This window comes from Camelus bactrianus, chromosome 11 (assembly GCF_048773025.1).
Source record: "Camelus bactrianus isolate YW-2024 breed Bactrian camel chromosome 11, ASM4877302v1, whole genome shotgun sequence".
NCBI classification, from domain to species: Eukaryota; Metazoa; Chordata; class Mammalia; order Artiodactyla; family Camelidae; genus Camelus; species Camelus bactrianus.
In genome coordinates, this window is record NC_133549.1 from 6,527,792 (window position 1) to 6,547,862 (window position 20,071).

Consider the following 20,071-nt stretch of genomic DNA (forward strand, 5'->3'; position numbering starts at 1 on the left):
TGTGAATCTGTGCCCTTTTGGGGGAGCTATAATCCTAAAATCCAGAAACATTATTAATATTTTAATTTAGTAGGTTGTGTTTTACACTCAATATTAATAAAAATCTCTAATTATTTAAAATTCTTCAAAAGCGTCATTTAAACAAATGTATATTTAATCCAAATAGAGAAACACTAATTTCTTGGTTTCTGTTACTTACTTCTCTCTGGCTTACCTTCTATATTTTGGGCTGGCTTCTATGTATCTTCTTGTCATCCTTTTCTTCCACCTGACCCTTGTTAACTAAATGCCACTTCCCCTAAGCTTCATGCTTAGTCTATCTTAACATCTATCCTCAGGAACCCTTTCCTTGTGTTTTTATGACTCCAGATTCAAATTTCTGGCTCAGATCTCTCTGTGAATTCCAGATTCAAATTTCCTGTTGCTTTTTAAAATTCTTTGTATGGATATGGGAGGTGATCCAAACTGAACTTCCCTTTTCTCCAAACCCACTGTGCTCCCCTGTTCATTGCCTGCCCTGGTGGGTGGTAATAGCGTCTGCACAATCCTTTACCCAGTCTCTTCTGCCAAAAATCTGGGATGTGTACAACTTAGTAAGTTCCTCACATTTCCTTCTTGTATCCAGCTAGCCAATTTCACTAATTTCCTGTTAAAATTTACCTCCAAAATTAAAACAAAAACAAAAACCTCATCTCCTCCTTTCCAGGTAGATTTTTAACATTCTTCTCAGAATTATTCTATGGCTCTCCATTAACTACCAGGACAAATTTTAAACCTGAGATTTATGTTCAAGCAGAAGATTGAATGTGTTCAGGATGGAGGTGATGGATTTGCTAACAGTTTGTGATTCGATACAGCGTAAGGGAGGCATCCATCCTAGGGTGTCCAGCCTTGGAATGGCTGGTCCCGGGAGGAGTGATTACACTGTTCACTGGAGATGTTCAGAGACTGACTGGAGATGTTCAGAGACTGGCTGGAGATCTACTGAGATGACCACAACACTGGAGAGGCTGAACTTGACCACTGACTTTCCTTCCAACTGCAAGAGTCGATCTGATGTTTGAGTTCAAATGTTGAGTGGCAACTATGGTCAGTGTGTCTCATTCCTTTTACGAGACTGCTTTAAATGTGTGAAAAACCCTTCACTCAGAGTTATTTTAAAGCTGACATTTATTAGACTTGCTTTTACGGATTTACTTAATAGATTGACATGAAGTTTTTAAAGGCATTTTCCTTTTGACATTTTTATATTGTTTTCTTTGAACTTTGATTTGTTTCATGATCTTAGAAGAAATTACTGGAGAAATCCATAATCTAACATAGGTCCTGAGAGGGGTTGTTGGCCATTGTCACACATGTTCTAGGATATTCCTTGGGCAATTTTATTAGATTCATTAGAGTAAATTTCTCAGCTTGTTCTTGTCATGTTTTATTCCTTGATCAATTGAAGTTTCATAGATTCTTCTTTCTTTTTTATTGTGTTATAGTCAGTTTACAATGTTGTGTCGATTTCTGGTGTACAGCATAATGCTTCAGTCATACATATATATACATATATTTGTTTTCATATTCTTTTTCATTATACATTATTACAAGATATTGAGTATAGTTCCCTGTGATGTACAGAAGAAACTTGTTGTTTATCTATTTTATATACAGTTGAAGTTTCACGGTTTCTTTTCTTTCTCCCCCCAAAAAAGCCTTCATGGATGCCAAAATTGAACTTTAAATTTTTACAAATTTTAGTAGTGACTGTAGTCAGAGCTCCCTCTATCAGGTCACTTTTTGAATGCTCTGTCTCTGTGTGATGTTTTATTGTAATTGATTTTGAACACTTTTTTTGCTACTTTTTCTCCATATTCTTAGTTCAGGTAAAAGAAAAAAATGCAACACATGTGAGTCCTGGTTCTTTAGACAGAGCAGTCACCTTCTTCAAAACTATTATGAAGATACATTATGGGCACTTACTATTAAGGACTAAGAAAACCAGCACATCTGTACCCCATCTGCATTTTATAAGTTTAAAATATCTAAGTCTTCCTTCTTTCTCTGGAGTTTTGAGCCCGAGTGTGGGAGTGTTGCTGTAAGAGTGTCTGGATCAGCACCAGCCATGGGCGCAGTGGGTTCTGAGCCCTGGGAAGCAGGGAGCTTGGCCCCTTGTGCTGAGTCCCTTCCTGAGCTGTGGGTGTCATCTCTGCAGGTGGGGCCCATTTGGGTCCTTGCTCCTCCCATGACCCATCCAGCCATTTGACCACTCACTCGCCTTCTTTTCTTGAGAAATTGCCAGATGTTTATTCTCATAAGAGCCACTCTTCCACTGTAAAACTTGCAGCGCTTTGGATCTGACATTAGACATGTTAATTTCCATGTGATTGTAATTGGCCTTGTCTGTTTATATTATTTATCCAGCATAGGCCATCAGTATATGATGATACATAATATGTGATCTCTCTCTATTCTCTACATCATGAACTTAAGGAATCATCATTAATGTCTAACTCTGGATTTGCTGGTCAACTGCATTTCCTCTTATGATTTAAATTGGTAGATAATATAGGATTTCAAGAGAAATTTATTAAATAGATATGTCTGAGCTATGATATCAGAAAAGATTAACGTCATGAGACTTATTTAATTCATTTTGCATAAGAGATGTGACCTGTAGAAATAAAAACTTATATTGATACCTTTCAAAATATAGCAATTATATTCATCCTTCAACCATTAAAAAATATCCAAAAGGAAAAAATATCCATTATATGTTTCTAGGCTGTTAAAGTATAAATTGAAAACAGACTATTAAAAATTAATGATATTATGGTGCATAAAATAACCCAAAACTCACACCTAACCTTCCTCTGTGTATGAGCTGGGACATGTTACCCAAATATTTGGATCTTGATTTCTTTGCAGGAAAAATTAGAGTATTAAGCCAAATAATCTCTCAGGTTTCTGGCTCTAAAATACTGAAAATTAAGTGGTTGATTATCACTGAGTCATTAATCCTAGTAACAACAAAAAATTGTTAGTATTTGGGTCCAATAAAAACAGAAAAGTTGCATGTATCATCAAGGCTAGTGGGAAAAGAAGTCTCCTGTTGTCTCCAAGAGCAAGTATCAGTATGGAAAGTTTCTCTTCCTGTTTGTTCACTTTACAGTCTCCAGTAGACAGAGAAGGAGCCAGGGACTCTCCCTGCTCTGTGTTACCACTGGTCAGGAGCCCATACTCTGTCTACATCTCTTCTACAAGAGTGTCCTGCCTACGTTGTCCTATTATATTGTCATTAGTTAAGGACAGGGAGCATGTTTTCCTCACGATGATATCCTTTGGTGAACCCAGGAGATTATTCGGCACATGATGACCCCTAAGAACTTGGTTATATCTTGTCTTTGCTATGTCCTGCCCCCTAGTTCCACTAGAGATGTTTAATTAAGATAGTATGTTCTGAATAGAATGCACTTAAAGTATTCCTTATTAAGCTTTGGTCATTGTGACTAGTTGTTAGCCCCTGCAGGGCACAGACCTCATGGTCTCTTTTATATCTTAGTACAGAATGTTGGTCAGAAGTTTTCCCAGAGTTGCCAGCCCACACAGAAGTGGAAGATGCTTAGAATAAAAATTAGGAGAGCAGAGTACGTGCCCAGTTTTGGTGCTGCCAAGTCTATGACATCAGGCAGATTCTAGAATCTTTTCATTCCTCATTTGGTTTCTTTGAAATCATGATGATAAGTTCTTTTTTTTTTTTTTTTTTTTGGTTTGGTTTTTGGGAATTTAGAAATACTCATCTTTTTTATTTAAGTATAGTCAGTTTACAATGTTTATCAATTTCTGGTGTACAGTGTAATGCTTCACTCATATATATACATACATATATTCATTTTCATGTTCTTTTTCACTGTAGGTTACCTTAAGATATTGAATACAGTTCCCTGTGCTATCCAGAAGAAGCTTGTTGTTTATCTATTTTACATGTAGTAGTTAGTATATGCAAATCTCCAACTCCGAATTTATCCCTTCCCACCCCCTTTCCCCTCTGGTAACCATAGGTTTGTTTTCTATGTCTATGAGTCTGTTTCTATTTTATAAATAAGTTAATTTGTGTCTTCTTTTTAAGATTCCACGTATGAGTGATACCATATGGTATTTTTCTTTCTCTTTCTGGCTTACTTCACTTAGAATGACGATCTCCAGGTCCATCCATGCTGCTGCAAATGGTATTATTTTATTATTTTTTATGACAGAGTAGTATTCTATTGTGTAAATATACTACAACTTCTTTATCCTGTCATCTGTTGATGAACATTTGGATTGTTTCCATGTCTTGGTTATTGTAAATAGTGCTGCTGTGAACATTGGAGTCCATGTGAAATCATGATGATAAACTCTTGCTCTGCTTTACAAAGCTGACAATAGTTGTGGATATGCCTTTTACATTGTATAGTTCTATTCATATAGAAGGCTTCTTGCTTTATATAATGTCACTGCTTCTTTACCCAACAGCACTCCAGTGTAGGGACTGATGATTTTACTTCATTGTGCAAGATCACTGCGTGTGTTGTGATGGTAAATAGTCCTTTCAGATTGTCCCCTGGCTGTTGTTTCTATGTTTATCCAGCCCTGTGATGTTTGCTTACCAGTGCTAGAGGAGTATTTATAGATATAGTCGGCCATTTGTATCTCAGGTTCTCTGTATCCACCAGTTCAACCAACGGCAGGTCAAAAATTTAAAAAAAAAATCCAGAAAGTTCCAAAAAGCAAAACTTAAATTTGCTGGGTCCAGCAACTATTTACAGAGCATTTGCATTGTATTGGGTATTATAAGTAATCCAGAAATGATTTAAAGTTTAAGGGAGGATGTGTATAGGTAATATGAAAATACTAAGCCATTTGATATAAGGGACTTAGCATCTGCAGATTTTGATATCTGAGGAGGTCCTGGAACAAATCTGCCACAGATGCTGTGGGACAACTGTAGCTTAAGCCTGCAAAGCGATTCCAAGTGCTAAAGCTAATAGTGTGTAAGTGTATGTGGGAGGAGGGAGAGGGAATTAGTGCAGAAATAATTGGAGAGCATTAATGATTAATAAGTTCCCTGTCATTGGGTGAATATGATTTTATCATTAATTTAATAAAATAGTAAAACAGACAATGAAAGCATCTTTTTTTAAACAGAAGTTAAGAATTCTAGCTAGGAAAGTTATAAGTATTTACCTTGTTGATATAATTAACATACACTGAATATAAAAAAAAAAACACTTAATGGTTGAAGATATTTTAATCTGTGATAACCTTGCTTACATTTTTTCTCTTAGATTGTGGGTACATTCTTATGATTCCATTATTTACTTATGACTTCCATTAAGTTGAGACAAATTTTTATTTATCCAAGTACAGAGCCTTTGAGGAAAAAAAAAGTAATAGATAACATTTACTGGGCACTATGTTAAGCCCATTACAAAAATTATTTAATTTAATTTTAAAAACTGTCATAGGAGGCAGTGAGGATAATTATTCCAGGTATAGGCGAGGAAACTGAGGCTTAAGAGGGGTCGAGTCAGTTGTCTGAGGCCACAGCTGGGGCGGTGGCAGCATCAGGAGGCCCCAAGCAGAGGCTCCACAGCCTAAGCCCCTGGTTGCCTAGGCTGCGCTGCTTTGTCTGGATGGCCTCAAGGAATCTAGTGACAGATGTTTACAGTGGAAAGGGATGGGCAGAAAGGACACCATTCCATAAAAGAAGAGAAAGAACTCCCCTAGAATTCTTCAGCCATCCATTAGGTATGTGATGTATGTGATTAGTAAGACGAGCTTTCCTAGGTAAAGACAGTGTGACCTAGCATTCCTGGGCCTGCATTTCCTAATTTATAAAGTGACAGTTGGAGGCTGGGTTTGAAGAATAGAAAGACTGTCCCTCCCACTGGGTCTTCTGTTATTCGGAGGAAGGGAGGGAGGGGCAGGGAAGGGAGAGCCTGAGAAGCTGCACCCCTCTCCTGCCCACGTACTTGGAGTCGTAGATTCACCAAAAGGTGCTTCTTGGGTGCCTATGGAGTTTATACCAACCTGTTAATGCTGATTTGTATATAGTAAGAGCTCTGTAAGTGTTGATTACATAATGAATGAAAATATGAAGTAAAATGGTTTAAATAGCAGAGCACTTAGAAAAGTTATGCTTATGCATATTCTAGGGCCAATTATTTTCATTTGTTAGTGTGATTGACACATCCAGTCTAGAAACAGGTGCTCTGACCAAGGAGCAGAGTAGAAGGCCCAGGAGTTGGGGGGCCCCCTGAACTGCTTGTCAGTGTGGGGTGGGTGGTGGGGTAGGGAAGGGGGTGCCAGAGGGAACCTGGGGGCCTCTGTTTCCTGGTCACAGCCAGCTAGTTTGTTCAGTTAAGAAGTAAGCTTTGGTTCAGAAGCCTTAGGTCAGCCCATTCTCCCCAGTTGAGATGCAGGACATCTGATGTCTGATAGGGCCAGTGTGTCCCAGTTAAATCCCCAGTCATCAAGTGTCAGAAGCAGAACAGAAGGTCATGTCTCTGTCCACTCCCCCTGCTCTGGTCAAACTACCTTCACTGGTCAGAATGGGAGATCAGTACAGTCCAGCTAGTGTTCAGTTCCTAGAAACAATGAAAACTTTCCATGTTCTCACCACAGTGGTTTGACTCTTTAATAAGCGAAGTCACGTCTGCTGTTTTTGCAGAATCAGGACCGTGCCTTGCTGAGCTTTGTAATCTTGATTATTTCACATAATATTTGTGACACATTTTCCATGTCCTTAAATCTTTTTAGTAGCATGATTTAAGATATTTATTGTGAAATTTGATCATACATAAAAGTAGAGCTATGATGACGTCCCATGTACCCAGCTTCAGTAATTATCAGCATTATCGATGCCACAATAGCTTCGTCTCCCTCTGTCCCCCAACCCCCACCCTTCTTTTATGAACTAATTTGAGTTATTAATCTCAAATGCTTAAGAATGCATCTCAAAAATGTACTTTGAATATGCCATAACTTCATTATTATATTGAATGCGTATAGAATTCGTTTAGTGTTACCTGTTAATCAGCACATTCACACAACTCTCTGATACCCAAGATAAGAGGTTAGGTCCAATCTGACATAGTTTGACCTGTGCTTTTTCCACAGGGACAGCACATGTGCTTGATGGGCAGCCCTGTGGACTTTATAACCCGCCCCCCATCAAGAGGGTCACCATGTTTGCCTGTGTCAATTGTGTTGACTCTGTGAAGGACTTGTGGGTTTGGAGATGACACTTTGATCTCTTCTTTGCAAACTTTTCAATTGTTCTTTTTTCTAATGGGTTTCCCATCTATTCATTAGGTGAATCATTACAGATTGCAATTTTCTAATACCGTCATTTCTTTGCATTTTTTGGCGGGAATTTTTCTGTACTGCAAACTTCTTTAATCACTAGGTATGTTTTATTACCCTAAAATACAGTTCATACGAGGAAAGGCAGGTTAAATGCTTTATTTATTTCCCATTAATTCTGTTATCAGTGATGACTGGTGCACTGGTGTTCTCCAGTGATACCTGTTGAGTGTTACTTTTCTTATTCCTTTCCATATATTCAATGTGTTTACATTAATTAAGTTGTTGTTCCTTTTATAACAACATGACTTGATGGCTGTATAGTAGGCCATCATTTATATATATTCTTTTTTTTTTTTAAATTGAACTATAGTCAGTTACAATATCTCAATTTCTGGTGTACAGCCTAATGTCCCAGTCATACACATACATACATATATTCATTTTCATTTAAGGTATTATAAAATACTGAATTGTGCTATACAGAACAAAATTGGTTTTTTTATTGATTTTTATATATAGTAGTTAATATTTGTAAATTTCAAACTCCTAAATTTATCCTTCCATCATATATATACAGCTATCTTTAAAAAAATCTATGTCATTATTGTTGGACATTTCAGTTTCTTTCATTTTTTTCCCTAGTAACTGTCCATTTATTACAGTACCAGGAACTGTGCTAAGCACTTTACATGCATTATCTCATTTAATCTTCACAATAATCCTGTGATGCATCACTTTTTGAATATACCTCTGAATATTTACCTAGGATAGATTTTCCAAAGTTGAATTTTTGGGTCAAGGGGTGAAATTTTTAAGATTATTGACACACACTGCCAGATTGCCCCCTAAAGCTTTCTTTCCCAGTCAGTGCTGATACCCACTTCTGGGTTTTGGGTCCTTGAGTCCAGGTTGAGGGATACTGGGGGAAGAAATCTCACGCTGGTTTGGTGGGTTTTTGAACTCTCATCTTCTTCCCCAGGCCTCCTGCCACTATGCTACAGCCTTGAGGATCTTCATAGAGCTGCCGCATGCCTTCTAAGCACCATGTTGCTTCTGCTGCATGTAGTTGATGCCGTCACAAAAGCTTGCCCAGTTTTAGGGAGAGGAGTATAGACTGAGAGAGACCACAGGAGAGGATATGGGGAGAGTGGGGAGAATGCCATAGGATGAGCCCAGATGCACTCAAATGTTAACATTTAACAGAGAAGCCAGTACATAGGCCTTGAGAGATAGTGGCCAGGGAGGTAGAGAAAACAGAGGGCAGCATCAGGAAGATGCCTGGAAAGTGTTCTTGGAGAGATTAAGAAATTGAGTAAGATAAAGGCGTAAGTGTTTTTGGTACCATGCTGGCTACCAGTTTCTGTTGCTTTGTGGGGGTGGAAGTCAAATTAGACCTGTCAGATGAGAGTGGGCTGGGTCCGGAGTGAGGGGCTCGAGGTAGCAGGTATAGGTAATTCCAGCCAGTCGTCTTCTCTAACTGAGATATAGCTGATTTACAATATTGTGTTAGTTTTAGGTGCATAGCACAGCGATTTGGTATTTTTGCAGGTTGTACTCCATTATAGGTTATGACGAGAAACTGGGCATAACTCCCTGTGCTCTACAGTAAATCCTTGTTGCTTATCTATTTTATTTATAGTATCTTGTATCTGTTACCCCCATGCCCCTAATGTGTCCCTCCCCCCACTATGTGGTAAGCACACATTTGTTTTCTATGTCTGTGAGTCTGTTTCTGTTTTGTATACACTCATTTGTATTATTTTTTAGATTCCCCATCTGACTGATATCATATAGTATTTGTGTTTCTCTTTTCTCAATGTCTGACTTATTTCATTATGCATAAATTATTCTCTAGGCTTATCCACATTGCTGCAAATGAATATTTCATTCTTTCTTATGGATGAGTAATATTCTATCGTGTGTGTGTACACATCTTCTTTATCCAGTCGTCTGACAATGGACATTTAGGCTGTTTCCATGTCTTGGCTGTTGTAAATAGTGTGGCTATGAACATTGGGATGCATGTTACCTTTTAGAATTAGAGTTTCTGTTTTTTTCTGGTTATAAACTCAGGAGAGGAATTTCTGGATCATATAGTGAGTGGTTCTATTTTTAGTTTTTTAAGGAATCTCCATGCTGTTTTTCATTGTGGCTGCACCAGTTTACATTCCCACCTACAGTGTATGAGGGTTCCCTTTTCTCCACATCTTCATCAACATTTATTTGTAGACTTTTTGATGATCTAGCTGGTAGTTTTGATGTAAAGGAAACTAGGAAATGGGACAGTAGCTGGGAGTAGGGAGGGATGTGGGCTCCGGGAGATTTTTCATAAAATTAAGCGCATCTGCTAAAACGGGGTCTCCCTCCACGGGAAGGAGTCGGCCCCAGATGGACCTAAACTCAAGGGAGGAGCTCTCTGCAGGGCGAAGGCGAGTAAGGGGAAAAGGGCGACAGGGTGGTCAGGACGTCCTCTCCGGCAGTGACGACTGAGCAGAAGCGTGAATGAAGTGACAGTGGGTGAGTGGGTCATTCAGGTATTTGGGGGAAGAGTGTTCTGGTGCAGAAGCTCCGAGGTGGGGGAGTCAGGGTGCTGGAGGAGGAGGAGGCCGGCAGGGGAGCCTGGAGTGGGCGGAGCAGGAGGAGCTGGGCAGCCAGGATGCTCCTCAGTCAGGGCTTTACTCTGAGGGTGATGGGGAGCCCTGGAGGGTGGGAGTGGCCTTGGATGTTGGTGCGGGTACTGGTATTGGCACTGGAGCGGGTCCCTGCGGGGGGTGGAGGAAGCTCAGGAGGCAGGATTCAAGGTCACAGGTGAGTTATCTTTCTGAGTGTCCGAGACAAGGATGAGAGGAGTCAAGGTGGAAACGAGGGCAGTGAGTCAGGGGGTGAAGGGTTAGTGAAGGGGAGGGGAGGACAAGAAGGCTGTGGATGGCAGGGGGTCTCGCCAGTGGCAAGAGTTTCAAGAGAGCTGATCGGTTTGAAGGAGTCAAACTATTTGAAAGTGCGGGTGGGGATCAGAGATCACCACTGACTTCTGGTCGCTGAGATAGGTGGGGTTTGACATAAAACGTCTCCATCTGAGAGGTCTGTAAGAGGAAGTCTCCAGGGCAGCCAGGCTGTTGTTAATGCGAGGAGGTGGACTTCCCTTCAGAGAGGCTAAGGCAGGAGTTCTCAATCCAGGGCCATTTTGCCACACAGGAGACGTTTGGCATTGTCTGGAGACACATCAGGCTGTTAGAACCAGAGGAGTTGTGGCGGGGCTGCGGGCATCCCGGGAGTCTGGGTCAGGGTGCAGCATGCTGGACCGCCCCCAGCACAGGTGGCCCGGCCCAGGGGGAGCTGTGGCTGAGAAGCTCCCAATGTAGGGGTGTTTGCTCCTCAGGGAACTGAAGCTCTGGGGGTTGCACGCCCCCTCTTCCACTCTGTTCCCTAGCCACTTTTGTTAATTTTTGACTCGATATACAAATATACATTTATTTGCTCCCAAATACGAACACACACACACACACACACACACACACACCCCAGGCAAGATCCTATATCCCTTATTTTCTATCATATACAATGTTGAGTTTCAGAAAAGAACTCACTAGTTCTCTGGCTGTTTTCCGGCCTGCTGTAAGATGTATAATGTGGGTGCACTGTCATGATAATTAATCACTTGAGGATTGAGGGATGTGATTTCCTAGGTGTTTGGGTTCAGTCAGGTTTGCAGGCAAGCTTAATTTCTGTAGGGAAAAAAATCTTTTATTTCTCCTTAGAAAAGTCCTGGGAGACCAACATGTGTTCTCTAGTGACCTGCAGGAGTGGAGAGAACAACTCCTTTGCCCTGCTCTGACGTTCTACATGTCACAGGTAGATTTGGAGTTTAGTTTTGTTTTACAAACAAACATAGGAGGAGGCATGAAAATTGCATGGCTCCTAGACTGTGCAGGACTGAGCACTTACACGTTTGAAATTTCAATGTTGTGACTGATGCACAGACCTGGGCCTGGCTCTGTGCAGCCCCCAGCTAAGAGGGCTTTTCACATTTTTTAAGTTGTTAAAAAGAAAACAAAGCAAAACAAAGCCAAAGAAGAATGTGCAACAGAGACCTTACATGGCCTGTAAAACCTAAAATATTTACAATTTGACCCTGTACAGAGAAAGTTTGCTGATCATTTCCACTTCCGACCATGGCGCGAATGAATCTTCATCAGGGAATCGTAACATTGTATTCATTTAGAAATCCTAAAAATATGTTTTGATATTTCTTATGTGCAAGTGGCTGGATTTGCAGGATGTGTGCTGGCTGTCAGAGAGGTTGTTTTAGTAAAGGAGGCAGACATTAAAATAATAATTGCACAAATAATTAACTAAAATAATTACACAAAGAAGCTTTGAAGGATGCCATGAGAGTGTGGAAGGGGGTCACTGGAAGCTTTTCTGGATAAGTGACTTTAAGTCTGAGGACTGACTCTGTTGGTGGGAGGGCGGACGGGAGCAGGGCCGGGGCTGAGTGACCCGCGGGTGGCCCTGGACGGGACCGGGGATACGTTGTAGTTCTCCTACCACAGACGGTTAGTGCAGACACCTGCTGACTAACTTCCCAAAGGATGATAAGTCAGAGTGAGTAGCTTCAGAAATGGATGAGGGACTGGACTTGCAGCTCTCAGCTCTGGCTGAGGTTGGAATCAGTTGGTGCCCAGTGAGGTACTGATGCCTGAGTCCCCGTCCCCTTCATTCTGCTCTCAGGTGAGTCTGAGGGACAGCCAGGACCGGGACCGAGAACCGTGGGACAGGTGGGCCCCGGTCCTCAGCCAGTGTCCTGCTCTCCTTGTGCCTCTCTTTTCTTATCTCTTTTAGGGAAATAATAAAAACCTGCTGTGTAGACCTACCCTAGAGTTATGTTTCTGAGGTGCATATAAGAAAATTTTGCGTTTCTATCATTTTCCTCTTCTGGGTGAATTTTCCTTCTGGCCAGCCCTCTCCCCTACTCGGAGGCTGGTGCCTACCTCCCTGTTACCTTATTCCTCCCCCTCCCCATTGCCACATCCCAGACTGAATGTTAGCCACTGACATTTCTTAGCCCAAATGGTGGCTACTGACTTCTTCCTCAGAGAGCCAGGGGCAGGGATAACACAGAGCAGAAGGGGGGTTTCCAATGAAATCCAGAAGGCCGGGCGCTTCTGCAGGTACAAGAAGAGGTAGGACTCATAACGGGGCCCATCCTTTTTGGGAGTAGGAGTTGTTTTGGAGGATGGGGGAGTGAACCAGAGCTCCCCTGTCCAGTGTGGTGTCCCAGACCTGACTGCAGAGCTCTCTCTGCACAAGTCCGTAGCCTTGGCAACAGTGTTCCACAGGCTGTGTTTGCTGGCCTCTCCTCGGGGGAGTTCTGAGCCAGGGGACATGCCAGTGCTCCCGCCTAATGACCGTGTCTCACCCGCAGGACGAACTCTGTTGGAGAAGCTGTTCAGCCAGCAGGAGAACGGGCCTCCAGAAGAAGCAGAGCAGCTTTGCTCGCGGATCATTGCCATGCGTCTCCTCCTTCCTTTCAGTGACTGCTTCGGGGAACCGTGCGGGCAGAGTGCCCAGTCCAGCTCAGCTCCGTTTGACGTAAGTAGGAGACTCCACAGCACTCACTGGCTCGGAGGCCCACCGCAGTCGGAATAGCAGCTGTGCTGTGGGTCGGCCCCAATCAGCCTATAATTTAAAAACCCGTATGTGACGCAGGCCCTCCTCCCCTCTGCCGCTCAGCTGGTTTGTTTCCTTTTTCACTAGGGTTTTCGTCAGTACATTTGCCAAACGCCCTTTTCTTAACAGATGGCCACTCTTGACACTTTGCTAGCCCGATGGTTTTAAGGTGGTTCTGGGCCAGTATTTCTGACTCTGCTGGTCACAGACGTGCCCTCAGAAGCAGCTCCACAGGGCAAGAGCTGTGTTCCCCGTGGACGGGGGGTTTCCCAGGGCCCGGAATGCGATCTCAGTGTATTCATAACTCGTCTGTGTACTGACTGGTGACACGAAGCAGCGCTGTCTGCTTTCTCCCCCGGCTCCCATTCACCAGGAGCGCTAATACTGCCGAACAGTAATTCCAAAGCCATTTCATAATTCATAATGAATAACAGAGCAGCTGGATTATCGTTTTCAGGTCAGAGTATTGCTAACCTTTCTCAGGTATGTGGTATGTGTGTGACATGGGAGGTTGTGATGAGTGTGCATCTAAACCCACGTGTGTAAGAATTATTACATAGGACATTCTCGTGAGGCAACTGGAGGTCTGCGCGGCTCACTCGTGTGGCGCCCGGTGTCTGGGAGGCAGAACGCTGGCTCACCCACGCGGGTTAGTTCCGGTTACTCAGGGCTTCTGACGCCGGTCTCCTCTCCGTGGAGCCGCTGTTGAACGAGACGGGCGATAATGTGCGTTTTGGAAGACAATGAGAATGAGCCCTGGCTGGGATCAGGAAGTGACAGGAAATAATAAAATGTCTGTATGTGTCTGCTTTTCTAATTCCTCTGCTTTATCCGTCGTAACTGCGGTCTCCTTTCGGTATTAGGGACGTAAGTCACATAAAATATTGTGAGATCTTTTTGATACTTCCCGTGTGGAAAGAAGGTTCCTCAGGATGTACTGTGACTTGTGATGCTTTCTTCTTAAGACTGATCGAGTGACCTGTCTTTTCATTTATGACATGGAGTTAATCACTGCTTGGTAGATCTTTTTCTCCTATGAGAAGAATTAACAACTAAGTTTTTTCTCCTCCCTTTTCCTTTTTGAGAGGTGTGTGTTATTATTGAGAGAACCTGTGGAATGTGGTGGGCTGAAAGCTTTATGGAGCTGTGTTCTAGGAGATATATCAGTTTGCAACTAGGAAGTAAAATAAATACGGTACAAAGGCAAACACTAGCCGTGTCTAACAATTGCTTTTTGGGGGGCGGGGGTTTAGATAATTTGGTTTATTTATTTATTTACTTTTGGAGGAGGTACTGGGGATTGAACCCAGGACCCTGTGCATGCTAAGCATGTGCTCTACCATTTGAACTATACCCTCCCCCTAACAATTGCTTTTTGATTAAAACTGTTCCCAAGTTGACTGCATTTTCCTCCCTTAGAGCTCAAACAGTCTCAAGGGAGAGTATAGCTCAAGTGGTAGAGCACATGCTTAGCATGCATGAGGTCCTGTGTTCGATCCCCAGTACCTCCTTTAAAAATAAATAAATAAGCCTAATTACTGCCCCCTCCCCAAAAGTTTAAAAAAAGAACAGAAATAGTCTTATCAGTCAATAAATGTGGACTTGGAATAAGCTGAAAAGAATAGAATAATCCTATTCCTCCATTTTAAAAATCGCTGAATCAAGAAACAGTCTGTTTCTTACCCCCCACCTCACTCCATTCTTGTGTTAGACTAGTGACCCCTCCCACTTGTCATTTTGGAAGGCACCTGGGTGTGACATGGAGAGTGAAAAGCAAAATACATAGTCCCTTAGCGATGGTATGAAGAAATTTCCTCAGAACGGGGAATTCCTTTCCCCAGCTTTGTGACTGCATTTACTCCTTACTTTATTTGTTGGCTCTGTACTTCCTCTCTACCAAATCCAAACCTAATCCAACCTAATCCAAAACAAATATGAAATTAAAGGTGCTCTAGTAACAGATGTTATTCCATACACTTAAATAGCGTTTCAGCACAGAAGTGTGTATTTACGGTTCGCATAGTCAAGAATTTTCTCCAAAGCCCAGCAGAGGTAACAGCACAGGGAGTTATGTGAACTGAGGTGTTAGTGGGGCAGTGGGGAGGCAGGCGCTTTTCTGTAGGGAGAGAACTTTCTGGTAATTAGCCCCTCTGCTGGTTTCCAGAAAATCACTGCTGGGAGAACTTCTAACCAACAGTTCTCTCCAGGACAGTGGCCCTTTGAGACAGAACACCCTGTGGGAAGAGCTCACAACCGGCGCTCTCCCCACCCCAGCTTTGCTCCCTTTCCTGAGAACAAACCTCCCCCTCCCGTCCCCTCCCCTCTTCATCTCTGTCTACACTCCTAATAAGAGCACTAGAGTTTTGATCTGGAGACCTTACTCATGCGGTTTAGCCTACTTCTGTCAACCCTTTTGATTTAGGTCCATGGAATTGTATACATTTTTAGGGCCTAAGATTGTGCTTTAGAAATGCTATAGAAAAGATGAAAGGATTTCACATTTTCTCTCACATTTTGACTAGGTTAAAATCTCAAGAATACTGAAAGGCAAAGAGCTTTGAGTGATAATGTTAATTCACTCACAGATGTTTACTGAATTCATTCAACATGCCAGGCAGTGTTGCAGGCTCCAGAGATACATTACTGAGCAAGAGAAATATGATTTCTGTTCTTCTGAAATTTATATCCTCTTCCCAGTGGGCTGAGACAGGTCGAAAACAAAAACAAAAACAAATGAAAGCATAGGTAATGAACCTCCATCAGATTCTAATAAGCACTATGAAGGAAATAAATTCAAGTACTGTGATCAGTGAATGGGAGTGGGGTGGGGTGAATGTGGAGTGAAGCAAGTCTCACGTGTAATGTGAGGAGCCATGAGGTCAGGTTGGAGGGAAGGTCATTCCAGGAAGCCCCGGGGCAGGTGCACAGGGCTCAGGGAGTGCAGGCAGGCATGACCTAAGCAGAGCACAGCCTGCAGGCCTCTGTAGCTGCTGTTTTGGGAGATGAGGACAGAAAGAAAGGCCTCAGGAGCCAGAACACTTGGGGTCTTGAAAGCTATGGAAGGAAAATGGATTTTTTTTTTCAAGTGGGAGCTTTTGGAAGGCTTTGTGCGGGGTAAGTACGTATTTGTTCCATACTGCACGTGGATCTCGTGGCCTGGTCTCTGGGCAGCATTGTGTAGGAGCAGAAGCAGAAGCCAGAACACCAGAGGGACCGATGGCAGGAGTGGAGCGAGATGTGGTGGTGGTGGAGGTGACAGAGGGTCAGTGGGTGTGGGATGAATTCTGGAGGCAGAGCTACTGGTTCTTCTGGTGGGTCTCGAATGGGGGCAATGGAAAAAGGAAATCAAAGATGGCTCCTTGGTTCTGATTTTAAGTGGCTGGGTGGATGGTAGTGCCATTTACTGAGGTAGAGAAGACAAGTCAATTTTAGGAGGAAAATATTATAAGGACAGAAGTATATGGTGTTCTATATTTTCTTGAATAAAATTCTGTTTATTGAGAAAACTAATACCTAGCATATTACCTGACACACATTAGCTTTTGCTTTTTGCTGAGTGGAATGTTCACTTTATTAGCTGATCAAAATTAGGGCCATGACACTTAAAATTATTTCAGCCATCAAAAGGGCTGATAGCCCTTTTTGTAGCCCTGCTTTCAGAGATGAGAAAGATTGGGTTCCTCTAATGGCTGAGTAGCATTGCCCATTATCCTCACATTTGCCTTTTGCTTTGTTGGTTTGTTTTTGTTGTATATACGTTTCAAACAAAATTCTAAGCTAGAGCAGTTCTGAAGACAGTCGGGGAAAACATATGAATCGTGCTCGTGCTTGCAGCCTGGTAGGTCGTACCGCTGGGTTGTGGATCATGGTATTTTTTGTGGTCTGGGGAAAGATTTTTTTCCTTTTGGAACCTGGTCTAGTCATCTCTCTCAAGTGTGGGGAAAAATCTCTCCTGAAATATTTACCGTGGTTTCTAAATCTTTAGAAATAGCAAAACATTCACTATTATGACACATCACGTAATTTGAAGTTTCAGGCCATTGGCTTGCAACCTGTGGACGAGGTATCACCAGTCCTCAGCCTACTGTGGACCTCGGACCCTGGCTCATTGCCTGTTAGGTGTGGATGGAGGTCATTTTGCAAGAATTAGTATGTGGTCCCTTAAGATACTTTTTCTTAGAATGCCTTTATTCATTTTGAGATCCCTTTTTCTGGGTCATATTCATCAGCAGCTGTTTTCAGCAAACCACTAAATTATCTTATATAATTGTTGATTATCCATTAGTGAGCTCTTCTAGGATTTCTTCAATCATTAACTATGTCAGATTTCACTTCAACACTTTACGTCACAAAAAATAAAGCAAGTTTACTTGTAGTAACTTAAGGGGATAAAGAATATGAAAACAAATATATGCATGTTCATATATGACTGAAGCATTATGCTGTATAACAGAAATTGACATATTGTAAACTGACTATACTTCAATAAAAATATATTTAAAAAATTTAAAAGAGCAAGTTTACTTGGCCCAAGCATTTTGGCAGGACTATATGGTTATATCCACTTAATCCGATAGAACTGACCTTAAATATCTTTTTAGTAGAGTATTTCTGGATGCTGGGCTATTTTGAATTTGGCAGATGTGCCAATTTGCTGCATATGTAGTGGTCTGTCTGCATGCTGCCCACATGGGCAGGAGCTCCTTGGTGTGTATGTAAGCGGGCATAGGTTTGGATGAGTGTTTGGGTTAGTGAGGCTAAAATTAAAGAGGAGGAAGACATAAAAATTCAGGCCAAAAAGAATAAAAGGAACATGATCTCGAACCTGTTGAAAGATGTCATTAATCAATAACAAGAGCAGACACACCCAGGAAATGAATGGAATGCACTCTACTCAACTGTCCTCGAGAGAGAGTGGAGATTTGATTGACCAATGGAAATGATCATTTGTATTTGTATTCATTTTTTTTTCAGAGCAGGAAGAATACTCAGATGCTATTTAGTCAAACCTACACAAGTATTTTCCTGAGAAGCAGTAAAAGCTATGACGTGTCTTTCAGCTCGAGGAGCACGTGTGTGTGCAGGGCTCTATTTTTACTTTTGAAACATTATGTACAGTATTAACTCTCAAAAGTTGTTTTATTTGTGGTGTTAAAATTATACTTAATTTTCAGATCAGCTTTTAAAATCATTTTAGCTGATATACTTCTTTTTTCTGCAGACTTATCTCTAATGTCCACTTAGAGGTCAGTAGCAAAATAGATTTCATTTTCTGAAATTCATTTAGTAGCCATGTTTTCTATCCATTCCTTTACCTAGGTAATCACTGCATAAATCCATTATAAGCAGGGTGACTAAAGAAGATTGAAGCTGTAATCCTTTCTCAGTTTTACTTATATAGTTTTTTTTTTTTTTAATTTGAGAGACTTAAAAGATCTAAAGTACCACATTGACCTTGGTGAAAGGCAGGGAGGCTGGAAGTCATGCAGCAGCCCTGCTCCTCGCCCCGCCCCCCACTGTCAGTGTCTCCCCCATGTGCTGTCCCTGCTCTTGTTTAGCTGGTTTTGACTTCTGGTATTTTTAAGTTTGCAGATGCAGTCGTCAACATTACTGCCACCTTCTGGCTGTCGTGGTGAGGATTTAGGTACCGCCTTCCCTGCCCCTCCCCATTCCTCCCAGTATAGTTAATATTGTTTTTCTGGTTTCCCTTTAGTAATCTGCTTTGAAACTTAAATAGTAAGCTTTCTGATTTGCTGCTGTTGTTCCATCAACTTCACATCCTACTCCTGCCACCTCGCCTGTTGTTAGTGCCTCTACCGTCCCCTCCATCTAGTCCAAGCCTGGACTGTTCCATCTCCCAGTAGGTTCACTTTTATCCTTAGGGTATATTTTTAGGATTAATGTTTTATTGATACATTTATGGCAAAAGTTGAAGAAGATATGGATACTGTAAATATTGCCCTGCAGAGGCAGGACTGTGTTCTGATTTCATTTCCTTCTTAACATCACAGTGCCCAGACCACTCAAACTAGGATGGTCATGGGGTCAAGTTCAAATGGATCCTGTTATCTGAATAAACAATCACTCAAAAGTATCCTATATTTAATTTAATTTTCATTTGGTTTATCCCTTTCTTACAAAGGGAGCCCACATCCAGCACAACAAAGTTTTTGGTTGCCTTCCCTTCTCTTCCGTTCCCTTTCTTTCTTTTCTTTCCTCTTAGAAGAAACATATAACTTTCCTTTCTTTTTTTCTCTCTGTATTCTAAATATCTTACTGATTGACACTGACTTACATAAGACATATAAACAAATTATTGGAATTTAGTAGTTGAAGTCAGCTCTGTAGTCAGACTGTTCTGGATTTGAGCCCTGGATTTTCCACTTTTTGTGCAAACTTAGGTAAATGGCTTAATTTCTCAAAGTTTGTTTCTTCTGTAGAATGAGGAGTAATATAGTGGTTTCTGAGTAAGAAGAAAGCATGAATACAAGTAAAACACTTTGCACAGTATGGGGTATATGATAAGTGTTCAATGTATGTAAACTGTCACTCTACCCAGGTCATAACCATGTTACGGGTCCCAGTGGAGATATGCACAGTAGGGGGAACAAACGGGAAGGGAAGGGGTAACTGAGTCTTCTTGGTAGCTCAGGGGATAACATTTGGGCAAGACCTTGAGAGACACCTAGGAGTTCTTTGCAGGAATCGGCTATAAAAAGAGAAGTATGTATACCAGGCATGGAGATGCAGGTGACCATAGTTTATAAGAACTTCTAGATTGTAAATTGGGAGACTGACAGGTGGAAAGGAGGCCAGACATGTAAACAAGGACATTGATGTCATACTATGTGCTTTAAATAATTTTGAGTAGTTAAGCCATAAACAGATTGGAATTTATTTAAAAAAAATTTATTCTGGTGGCAGAATGGTGAGTGGATTGAAGAAATTTAAAATGAGTGTCTGGGTGTTCAGTAAAAGTGCCTACACTGAATGGAGGCAGTGGAGATGGGAAGAGATAGATTTGAGGAATATTTAGGATTTAGAATTGTCAGGACTTGATATCCGA

The 20,071-nt window shown here is 41.6% G+C and overlaps 1 pseudogene; it reads left to right on the plus strand.

Moving 5' to 3' along the window:
- The window catches only part of LOC105076666 (formin-2-like), a 79,047-nt pseudogene that overhangs the window by 4,477 nt on the left and 54,499 nt on the right, over positions 1-20,071 (plus strand).